Source organism: Cydia fagiglandana, chromosome 17 (assembly GCF_963556715.1).
Source record: "Cydia fagiglandana chromosome 17, ilCydFagi1.1, whole genome shotgun sequence".
Taxonomy (NCBI): Eukaryota; Metazoa; Arthropoda; class Insecta; order Lepidoptera; family Tortricidae; genus Cydia; species Cydia fagiglandana.
The window spans coordinates 4084519-4096132 of NC_085948.1; positions in this window are offsets into that span (position 1 = coordinate 4084519).

Sequence of the window (11614 nt, forward strand, 5' to 3'; positions counted from 1 at the left end):
ATGCGGTCTTCAAATAGTAACATATTATTGCAGGGGACTGTACATTTTATATTGATACCAGGCGTGGCTTTGCAATACGTAGCTACAAGTACAACCGTTCCACACCAATATTGGTGGCTAGCTATAAGCCGCGCGTGGTGCTGTCTCCACCTAGAGGTCATGTCCTGCCGGCGTATTACGGATGGCTTTATCCATCTTCATCCACGTGATAAAATAACTGTCACTTTTTAACACCGTGGGATAGAAAGTGACGGACACCGTTTTATCACGCTGTCACGTAGACAAGATCGACCATCATACCCGTACTGATCGTAACAGACGCGTTTTGTTAGAGAATGAGTCTTCTGTACCTAGTACTATTATTTATTCTGTGGTGATACACGAAACTTTCCCATAACGCACGTCGGTAATCGTTCCTGGCACTCCCGACACGGCCGGCCGCACGGGCGCGGCTAAATGGCCCGTATATTCAGTCTTTGTGAAAGTAATAATGTTGCGTATTTGTAATGTCACTGAATAAATAATAGTACTAGGTACAGAAGACTCACTCTCTAACAAAACGCCTCTGTCACGATCAGAACAAATATGGCCGCTAGGTGGCGACAGCGCCACGCGCGGCTTATGGCAAACCCCAAAATTGGGGTCGAACGGATGTACTTTTAGCTACCTGTAGCAAAGCGACGAAATCGCGGAGTGAGACACGCCTAGTAATGTTAACGGCTGGTTTAATGGCGAAATTGGGCCGGCTAAGGACGTTTTCACTAATTTATTTTATTAATTGAAAACAATAACAATATTACCCGCATATACGGCGAGGGGACTAAAAATGATAAACTCAATGACTTTTTACTATTGCGTCAGCGACCTGCATTAATGCATACCCATTTTATGAATGGAATTAATAAAATGCCAATGATAGGGTCGAGTGCAGAAAACGAGGAGAGGCCTTTGCCCAGCAGTGGGACATCAAAGTTGGCTAATAAAAAAAAATATCAACCACTTCAGCTGCAGCAATGACCCATAATTATGTACGGGTTAATGGATGTAATAAGACAGGGATAAAATTTAAAACATAAATTTACTAATCGGATCTTGTAAAGTTTAACAAGAGGGTTAGCCCACCTAGCCAAAACTTAGACCATAAACAGGAATCCTGGATGTTAGCTAATTCATCTATATAGATGCGTTATTATAATAACGCTCATGGCCTCCGCCGGTAATGCATATCCCGCCTCCCTGTCTTCAAATAGCATAATCCAGTTCTAATCCAGAGTACCTAGGTCTCTCTGGAGCTAGGCGGAAGCTGAGAGTGTGATCACATTAACTTCCCAAGTGAGATCGGGACCGCAGTGGATATGCGAACAGTGGCGAAATTGATTTAAAAAGTTGTGAATAGTGTCAAACTATTGGTTTAGCAAGTTTCGAATTGGCGCTTTTCTGGGCGATATTTTTATTTTTAATATTATTTTAGATTTTTTGAGTGTAATTGTGTATTGAATCCATTCCTTTACTTTATTTTTCTAAATTGATCCGATAAGTTATAATTATGGGTTTCATTGCCTTTTTGCACACAACTTTTGCACTTTAAACATGTGGAGTTTTTTTTCTTCTACGAATATAAGTAGTATTTTATATCCCACTGCTGGGCAGATGCCTTCTTTTTCTTCCGCCACACGTCACTATTTGGTGCATGCTCCCACGTTTTGGTCTGTCGGTACTAACGGCGTATTTATAGCTCGTCCCATCATGTCGTTTGGTCTGCCTGTGCCTAATTAGCAATTAAGAGCTCAAAATGAGTCGCATCGCTCAGTCACCATTAGTCCAAAGTGTTAGATTATTGGTCAAATCCAGACCAAGCCGCATTTTGAACAAGTCAAAAAGTTTAAAAATATAGAATACATACCTGAAATAATGAACATGTCCCTCGAGTAAGCAAAACAAGTGAGTCTAAACCGTAAAATTATTCAATGTTAGTAAGTATGTCTCACAACAGTTTAAATTACACTTTGACTAACCTATTTAGTTTTACATTTTACTAACACGTGAATTTTATTTCCAGTTTAATAATAAAATGTGTCTGTAAGCAAAGTTTTTGTGGGTTGTGCCGTGCACCGACACCACAAAAACTAGGGTCGTCGTACGATCGCTGCGGCAAGGGTCAGACAACCGTACTACCGTAGTTTCATGTGGTAGGTAAACACGCAAGTTCCAAGTGCAGTCTAGAGCATATGACGTAACTAGGACGGTTGTAAGGAATATTACTGTGAATCGAAATCATCTTTTTGTCTCTCTATCACTCGAATGTGGAAGAGCGATATAGATCGTTTTTTTAACATTCCTCCTCCCATCTACTCAAAGGTTAACTGGAAGAGATCCCAGGGATAAGTTCGCCTATGTACTTCTTACTAATTGTATGTTATTTTTAATGTCTTTTTGTACAATAAAGAGTTTACTAATACTACTGCTACTAAAAAAGGTAAACAATCTTGATGTGTTTATTAATTGAAATCACGTTTTAAAAATAAGTTACGGCAAATATGTAAGAATTATGAATCTAATACGATCATTTATAGTCTTCTAATTTCATAAGTACTAATAGTCACTGATTTTTAAAAAGCGTTTTTCAATTAAAAGACATGTCAAGATCGCTTACCTTCTTTCTAATGCTAAAAAAAACTAAAGAGAGGCAAATAAACGCACAAACGAAATGCTTAATAGTTATTTACGATACAAGTCGCAACGAGTTGCGAATTACCTATTATTCGCACTTGTATCGTACAACGTTTTACAGTATATATGGCCCTTTAAATTTTCGACGTAGTTACATAATGTGTTTATTATAGCACCTGGTGTCGTAATGTAGCACCAGCGTGACATACAGCAAGTTTGTTCACTGAAAGTAAGTGAAAAATACTCTGCCAACTGCTGGTAGAGGTTCAGATGTACCTACTGTAAATGAAGATAAATTCGACATTATAGTACTGTTTTAACATCACTGTCTTGCAAACCATACACGGAATTAGGTTATTACTTCATAGATAAACATGCCAAGTCGATAGTGCACTAGAAAATAATTTTATTCTAAGAGGAGACTGGTTTTCCAGGGATTTTCGAGTATCCACAGAATTCCTGCTCGAGTCGAGAGGCAACGGTATGGAATTAGAAATACGGAAATTTCGCTTCAATTTTGAATATTTCGCTTGTAAAACTTGCTTCTATAGAGAACTTGGCACGCCGATTCTGTTCGCATTATAATTATTAAGAATTATGTTAATAATATTGATATTTATATTTGTATCTAGTTATATTAAAGACATCTGGTTACGGGCAATGTATGACTTGGCGGACAATATTGAGTACGGCATATTCCATTAATTTTTACTTAGTCATTGGCAAGCCGACTATCATACCTAATAAGTTCTCGAATAAGTTGTAATAAGTTTTATATCTCATAAAGTTTTAGTGCAGTTCTTCAGAAGTCGGTCGTCGTAAACTTTTAAGTTAAAAGTAGGTGGTCGCTGTACATACAAGACGTCCGATAAAATCTCTCGAGATACTCAAGAGGTTAATTTTGATAATTACATATAAAAAATTGGTTTAATTTTCATCTTTTTTTATAAACGACCTTGACCGTGAGCATCAATCAGCGTCTCACGCTGATTGGTGCAGACAAAATGCAACTGGTAGGGGAGACCAAGAGGAGTTGTGACAGAGGAGAGTTGTGACATTGTCGATTTTTTGGAATCTATTAACGCGCGCGTTAGTTAATTCAAGTTGCGAGCTCACTAACAGTTATTAGATTCCAAAAAATCGACAATGTCACAACTCTCCTCTGTCATAACTCACCTCGGTCTCAGGGGAGACCGAAATGCCGTACTACTAGGGAGTAGTAATCGTCTCATACGGCATTTCGCTTGCACTTATTACTTACTTGGTGCGTGAATACTCATTGCACTTGGTGACTCTGGATCGTATCAAAACGAAAACCATATCAAATCGAAAACCATATCAAATTGCGAAATCAGAATCAGCCTCTTGGTAGTATCTAGAGAGATTCTTATCGGACGTCTTGTTCAGCGACTATTATTAACTTATAAATTTACGACGACCGACTTCTGAAGAACTGCGATAAAACTTTATGAAGTATAAAAATTATTGCAACTCATATGATAACTTATTACGTAAGTCGGTTTGCCAAATGACCATGTAAAAGTATGACTAAAACACGTATTAATAGAATATACCGCATATATTGCCCGTAAACAGTGTCTATAATTATTTAATTCTTAATTTAATGAGAAGACCTACCTACCATGCATTTTTTATAGCCTCGTGAGGCAGGGCAATTCCCGCGCTTTTGAATTTAGAACTTTATTTTATTTCTATGAGTTCAAAAGTCGAATTGAATTTGTACATATACATGCACGTACAAACACAAGGGGCCTTGCGAGGATAGTATAAAATTGCCGTGATAACGTCACCTAGTCAGTCTTTGCCACCAGAGCCGTGTTTGCCTCCAATCGCGACAAATTGCTCGCGCTCTGATTCCACTCGTTACGGTGATCTCCGTGATCGGCACACTAATGACGTCACTGAACGGACCGGGATTTGGTAGCACATGTGAGTCGATTAGCAAGAGTTTATATTGGTCAAGATTTTGTCACATATTGACGGTTACAAAAGTGAAGTTTAATGTATGTTTTAACGTTTCCTCAATGAATCTGTTTTATTATAATAGCCGCAAAGCTGGAAGGATGGTAATAACATCGGCAAAGTCTAAGCAGCGATCTGAGGGTATGCCAATTCGCCATACATACTTACATTAAAAAAAAATTGTCGGTGCGTTGCTCATCGTCAATGCCCAATGGCCAATAACGTAGTTTTGATCACGAAATGATATGAACTACTTATTAATGAAATACTTATAATACTGAATGTATTTATGAACAACTTTTCAGAATGTTCATTTGGTGATTTATCAAGCGCAACGTTGATTCAATTGAATATGAACTTCAGTCACTATGTCACTGCTTAGTTAATTAATTATTTATTGTGTTCCTGTAAGTGTAAACGCTAAGAGTTATTTATTCTTAAAGCAGCCATTATATAAACATCTTTAAATTTTGCATCCATCGTTAACGGAACCAATTGGAAACAATAAAACGACCGGCGACGATTCGACGCGGCACACTTATTTTATAGCCAATCCCATTTCGTGTCAGTAGCTTCATACTGTACTTGCACTTTTTTATTTTCACGCTATTGCACAATTTAAAACACTACGGTCTTGTTAAGGGGCCCACTGATAACCAGTTCGCCGGACGATATCAGCCTGTCAGTTAAACGCAAAATTTGACAGCTCCGAACAACTGACACGCTCATATCGTCCAGCGAACTGGTAATCTATGGGCCCCTTTATGGAGGCAAGTTTTGAGTATTTTTTTTTAATCCTTTGTAACAATAGTTTATAATAAGTTTAGTATAAGTTAGTACAAATAGTTTGTAATAAGTTTGATATTTCTTCGAGTGCTTATTTTGAGTCCCGGGCAAGCGAAAGATTCTATAATTTAGAATCTTGAGCGTAGTAAGGGATTCAAAAGCGCACGAGATGTAAATAACTTTGATCTCGTGTAGTACACAAAATTTTTCACCCTAAGCAGTGAGAACCTATCTAGAGGGACAGAGTTAATAGAACCCAAGTATATCGAACTTGTATTAGACCCCGCATGTTGAAATGACATTTGACTATAAAGGTCACTTGAATGTCATTTTGCTCAATGTTTTTAAGAAGCAAAGTATCCTTCTTCGAGCTGCTGAGGTGAAAAATGTATTTATTATTCTTCAGCGAAATAGGTACCTCCCCAACGAGAAAATAGTGAAATATAACTATGTACCTACTTGTGTAAGGATCCGCTCAGCAAAGCCAAGTGCGGCTTTGATATTTACCTATTGAGGAAATTGCATATTGCATCCTGGAGAGCCCGCTGACTGCAATATTTAAAAATTCTACTCAAAATGTCTGTCAAATGCAGTCTACTTAGGTAACCTGTATCAAGAAGGGGAAATATTCTTATTAGAAATATTAAAGTTCTTAATTGGTTAAATTGTTATAAATGGAATAACCGCTATCAGCCTACCGCCACATGAACGTTAACAAATGTTATTCAATTTCGTCTATGTATGTAACCTGTCCCAAAAATGTCATTCAATTGTTTCAAATACCGCATGAAAATTTGCATTCATTCGTTTCAAAAATTGATTTTCATACGGGAAAATGTTCATTTAAACCAACTGCCTTCTTGATCGGTTGTCAACCGTTCCACATATCGCCTTGACGTGCGTTATCATTCCACCGCTTCGAGCGTGAAATGTTGTAAGTCACATTTCGCATCAAAACAAGTCGTTTATACGCGTCGTGGGTGTCGACATTGTACAAATTAGACTAATTTTGAGGAGCTTATAGAGTGGCTTCCATGTTTCAAGGGTAACGTACTGGTAGACTTTTTGATGTGTTTCAGTACCTACCTACTGTACATACTGCCGTATTCGAACTTCAAGATATTCACAAGAGACGACATGCACTAGATCCATTCTAGATAAGTTGTAGTTTAGATATCAACTAGTTCTCTTTTGCAGCGCAATTCGGGCAACCAATGTCACTTTAACGTTAGATAGAGTAAGATTTCTATTAGATGTGAATTGGATCTCTAAGTCATATCCTGTGGAAATCGTTCAAGAGTATCTCCAGAATCGCGCAAATGTCAAATTTGACAGGTTAGATCTTAAACATATCGTTATCGTATCTTTGTGATGTCTAAAAGATATCTATAATAGATGTCTATTTCAAAATCCGAATCGGGCCCATAGTGAGCATCAATGTTTTATTACAACCTCTACCAAGAGCAGGAGGCAGGTATCCGCCGTTGTTTGACAAATAAAAACAATGGGATTATGATGTTTAGGTGCAATGAAAACAAAGCGTCAGCAGTGGCCCCACAGTGCATCCTCGGGAGCTGTGTAAACCTATCTCTTCGCCAGAAACACAACACCAGACCGTCTAGCATGAGTTAAGTCCTCGCGCGTGGGTCCATACATGAAGTCGCGCAAGATGTCTATGATGGGTCTGATGGATGATGACTCGCGAACGCAACTCATGCTAGCAGGTCTGGTGTTGTTTTTCTGGTGAAGAGATAGGTTTACACAGCTCCTCAGCTAGTATGAAGGACTAAAGACGATAGACTATTAACTTAAAGTGTTATTATTCGAGTGCCTTCTGACGACCACGTCGTAATGGCATACAGTCGTCGTAAAATTAAACTACACCGCTTAAGTCTTTTCGTCGAAGCATCGATGTCGCTAGATAGACACGACGACTGGCTTTCTATGTCACTAGGCGAGAGTCGATTACCGACAACTAGTTTCGCCACGTGATTATATTGACAGTAATTGAGACGAGTATTAGATAAGGCGGGGCTGTAACCACGAATATGTCTATCGCTTGCGTTAATGATGATGAGATGGGGAAAATTCGCAATTGGTAGTATACACCATATGATAGACTTCTGGTGATACAGTATTCCGTGAGGGATTATCTTGGCTATCATGTAGGTGAGCAAAGTTAAAGTCCAAATTTCTTTCATAAAAGGGCCCACTGATTACCAGTTCGCCGGACGATATCAGCCTGTCAGTTAAATGCAAAATGTGACAGCTCCGAACAACTGACAGGCTGATATCGTCCGGCGATCTGGTAATCTGTGGGCCCCTTAAGAGCCGTCTCCATAAGAGTCAGAGGCACGAGACGACATATTATGTATGTTAAAAAAAAGTGTGGAGCTGAGGTGTTCCTGCTAATTAATATCATTTTTTGATGTCGCGGCACTGGCGCATCGGCAACACTTATGATATGGAAGACTAGGGACCCGCCCCGGCTTCGCACGGGTTACACAAAACCTTAACAAATGATACACCTAAACCTTCCTCAAGAATTACTCTATTGATAGGTGAACCTAGATTTTTATGCACTTGAGATTCTTGAGAACTATGAGCTTATCAATTAATTGGAAGTATTTTTATTTTATTTTATTTTATTTAGTATTAGTTTTAAATTAGTTCTATTTTATAGATAAGTTAGTTTATTTTTATTTTTAATGTTTGTATCTACCTTGTAAATAAATATTCTATCAATTGATCAAGTCATCTAAAATATGGCGGGGGGTCTGAAAAATATCACCAAAGATAACCATGAAGGTGGGAGGGTGTCAAAAACTACCGAAAAAAATATGCCGTGATATATGGTGAAACTCTAAATCAAGTGATTTAAATGGGAATCCAGCTCTCATATCTTCCACGAGTTTAAACTTCGTAAGTAGGGATCGCTACTTGCATTAATTTAATCCGAGATATCTTCCTAAAGTAACGATATTCTTTGATGTTCTGAAGTTAGGAATGTTAATGGAATAACTCCTTACTTAACTGGTTTAAATTCATAAACATAAAATATTTTATTATGATCTGAATTAAATAGTATGTTACAATGGTCCATTTAACAAGTACAAATTTTAGCTATAGGTAAATCAGAATCGAAGTAGGGCTATATGATTACATATTTAGTGATGTAACCAAATACCCTCACATAATGGCATAGTACCGATGTCATTGGCACTGATGTTAAATCATAGTACTCGTATTTCCGATAAGGTAAATTAAATAGTACCCTGTAAGATTCATAACGAAACACATAAGCGTTGATTAAAGTTTAGTTTAGTGTAAACCCTAAGGTTATCTTGTTTGTCCCATACATTTTTATTTAATGGAAGCTGTGGAATCAGATCAGTGTAAGTATTGACCGTCTATCACAGGTGTTTTACCGTATCTTTGACAATTTGGCGGTACGTAAAGCGATTTCTTGACAAAAGATTGGTTGTTAAAAATATTAATTTTAAAACACATCTTTAAAAACATAAGTTTACATAAAGCTCGTCAAATGGGAGAGAAGCCTCGAACGGGCCCCCGATGTAGAGGACCGAAAGTAGTTGAAATTAGTTCAATCCAACAAACCATTTAAGGTGCGCACCCGGTCAGCATAAGAACTCGTTTTACGCATTGCGAGCTCAGATTAATTAGGAGTACATTTTCATAATGGCTTATGCTTACCATAACTGCACTCTATATTGAATCTAAACTTATCTTATGGAAGGTTTAATGTCAAAGAACTGACTTTTAGAAAAATAAAGTTAAATGTTAATTGATTGTCCGGCTTGTCCCCAACCGACTTTTCGCGGACGTATAAATCTCGCAATGCCTATTTATATGTCCTGCACTGTTTTATGTGACCCACATAACTATATGCGTGCGAATGCTACTATAGTGTTATAGTAGGTACATTACTAGTAGCCAGGAAATAGAGGGTGGTCGCAATTGTCCAACAAGTGTGTAATAGAAATGACAGTCATGCAATTCTTGTTCCGGCTGTAGAGCTATGGAGCGACGTCTATATTCGCGGTGTTCATTTTGTTGCTTTGAGACACTGTTGACAAAATATTAACTGTATTTTTTACGATTACGAAAATAGTGGTGTTTGATGATGATGAGGGATTTTAAATACTCAACTTGGTTACTTGAGCTTGGTGCATGTACGCTCAGAATTCACATAATACTTACCATCAGATGACATGACATCAGCATATTAAATAGCACATTAACATATTAAATAAATATCATTGCACGCCAATTATACTCTTAAAATATTAAAGTTTGATAGGTAATTCGCCAGTAACTGGCCAGTTTTACTAACCGCCGCCTTAAACTAAAAATGAATTCTATTCACCTATAAACATTCATTTTAGTATAAGGTTTCAATAACTGGCCAGCTTTCAATAACTGGCCGCCTTGTTCTCTCTATTCTATCTATTTATAGGTGAATAGAAATCATTTTTAGTTTGGGGTGGCCAGATACTAAAAGTGGCCAGTTACTGGCGAATATCCTATATCATGGCAGGATATCTTATGTAATAAAACTCACCGTTTCGTGATATAACCCTCCTCAGCATATGTCCGAACCGGCGCGCGCCCATGCACCGCCGCTGCTCCCGGACCACTTCATCCAAACAGTCACTGTCACTATCCTCACTATCCTCCGACATCGACTCACGAACACTGCATTGCCCATCACTATAACTTAGAGCCGGCTCACTGGCACCCAAACTCTTCGTCCCCCACTCATCGTCGAACAAATCGTCTAAATTAGTTTCTAACAAACCTTTGGCACTACATATCACTTTGCTTTCAGCTGTATGAGTAGCGATCGCGTCTACACTTATAGAAAACTGTCTCACGCTTTTTGCGTCCGTCTCGTTCGCGATGTTCTCTATGGTTTTTGTCCGTTGTTTGACTCGGAATGAATGTGATAATTTCGGCTCCACGGATTTCTCTAGGGTAAGATCGTGCGCCATTTTTTGCGGTTGGCCGCGGAATATGTTGGACAACACTAGCATTTTCACTGTTTTCAGCGTGTTCACACTTTTAAGATATTCCATCACTGCATTCCTTCACTGTGGGTAACACATAAGTTAGGTGGTTTTGTGTTTGCAAATAGAGTGCGACATAGATTACTTGAATACAAGAGATGTGCCGTCTACCGTACCTACCTCTGTGTACCAAATAAAAATTGCGCCTGTAGTATTTTAGTCAGTAGCATGCGGCGACCGCATTTATAACATTACGAAAATGTGGTTAATGACATGTTTAATATAAATATTAGGCTGCGTTTTCACTGAGGCGGAGATAAGAGGAGACTTGCGGGAATCGATGCTATAGCATTGGTTGTAATCCACATCTTATCCGCTTCGCTGGATAACAGACAATGCTAAGGCCTGAGTTACACTTGTAAGTTTTACTTACGTAAGTAGGGACGAAGCTATTTGTTAGAACGAGATAACGATATTCATCTCTCATTCTGTAGTATAGCCGCGTCCCTACTTACGTAAGTAAAACTTACAAGTGTAACTCAGGCGTAATGATTGATTCTTGAGTCCACTCATCTCCACTTCAATAAAATGACCCTTAAACCTTTCCGAAAGAACGAATCAATAATCTGACATACCTAATTGTGAGAGTTTATTTCATTTTATTTCTTTATAATTCTGAAAAAATATGCAAGTATTTAAAATGTGTCGCAAACATATTCTCTACATATCAAATAAACCATATCTCTTGTGTTCAGATATCCGTGGCGTGCGATATTGCATTTTGAGCCTGCCTGTTGCGGGTATGCGGGTGCATTCTTTATAGGATCAAGGCTGTTCACTTTTACCGAGTGCATCGCCTCAAACTAGTATAAATGTGAACTCCGTATACACATAAACATACCCCGGTACTGGGGCAAAACCGTACCCCAGCACCGGTACGTTTGTTGATTAATAAAAATCGAAGGGCTGTTATCGATGTGCAGCGAGGTCTAAATTGTAACAAATATATAATAAATAACCGGGCAAGTGCGAGTCGGACTCGCGCACGAAGGGTTCCGTACCATAAAGTAAAAAAAAAAACGGAAAAAAATGCAAAAAGAAAACGGTCACCCATCCAAGTACTGACCACGCCCGACGTTGCTTAACTT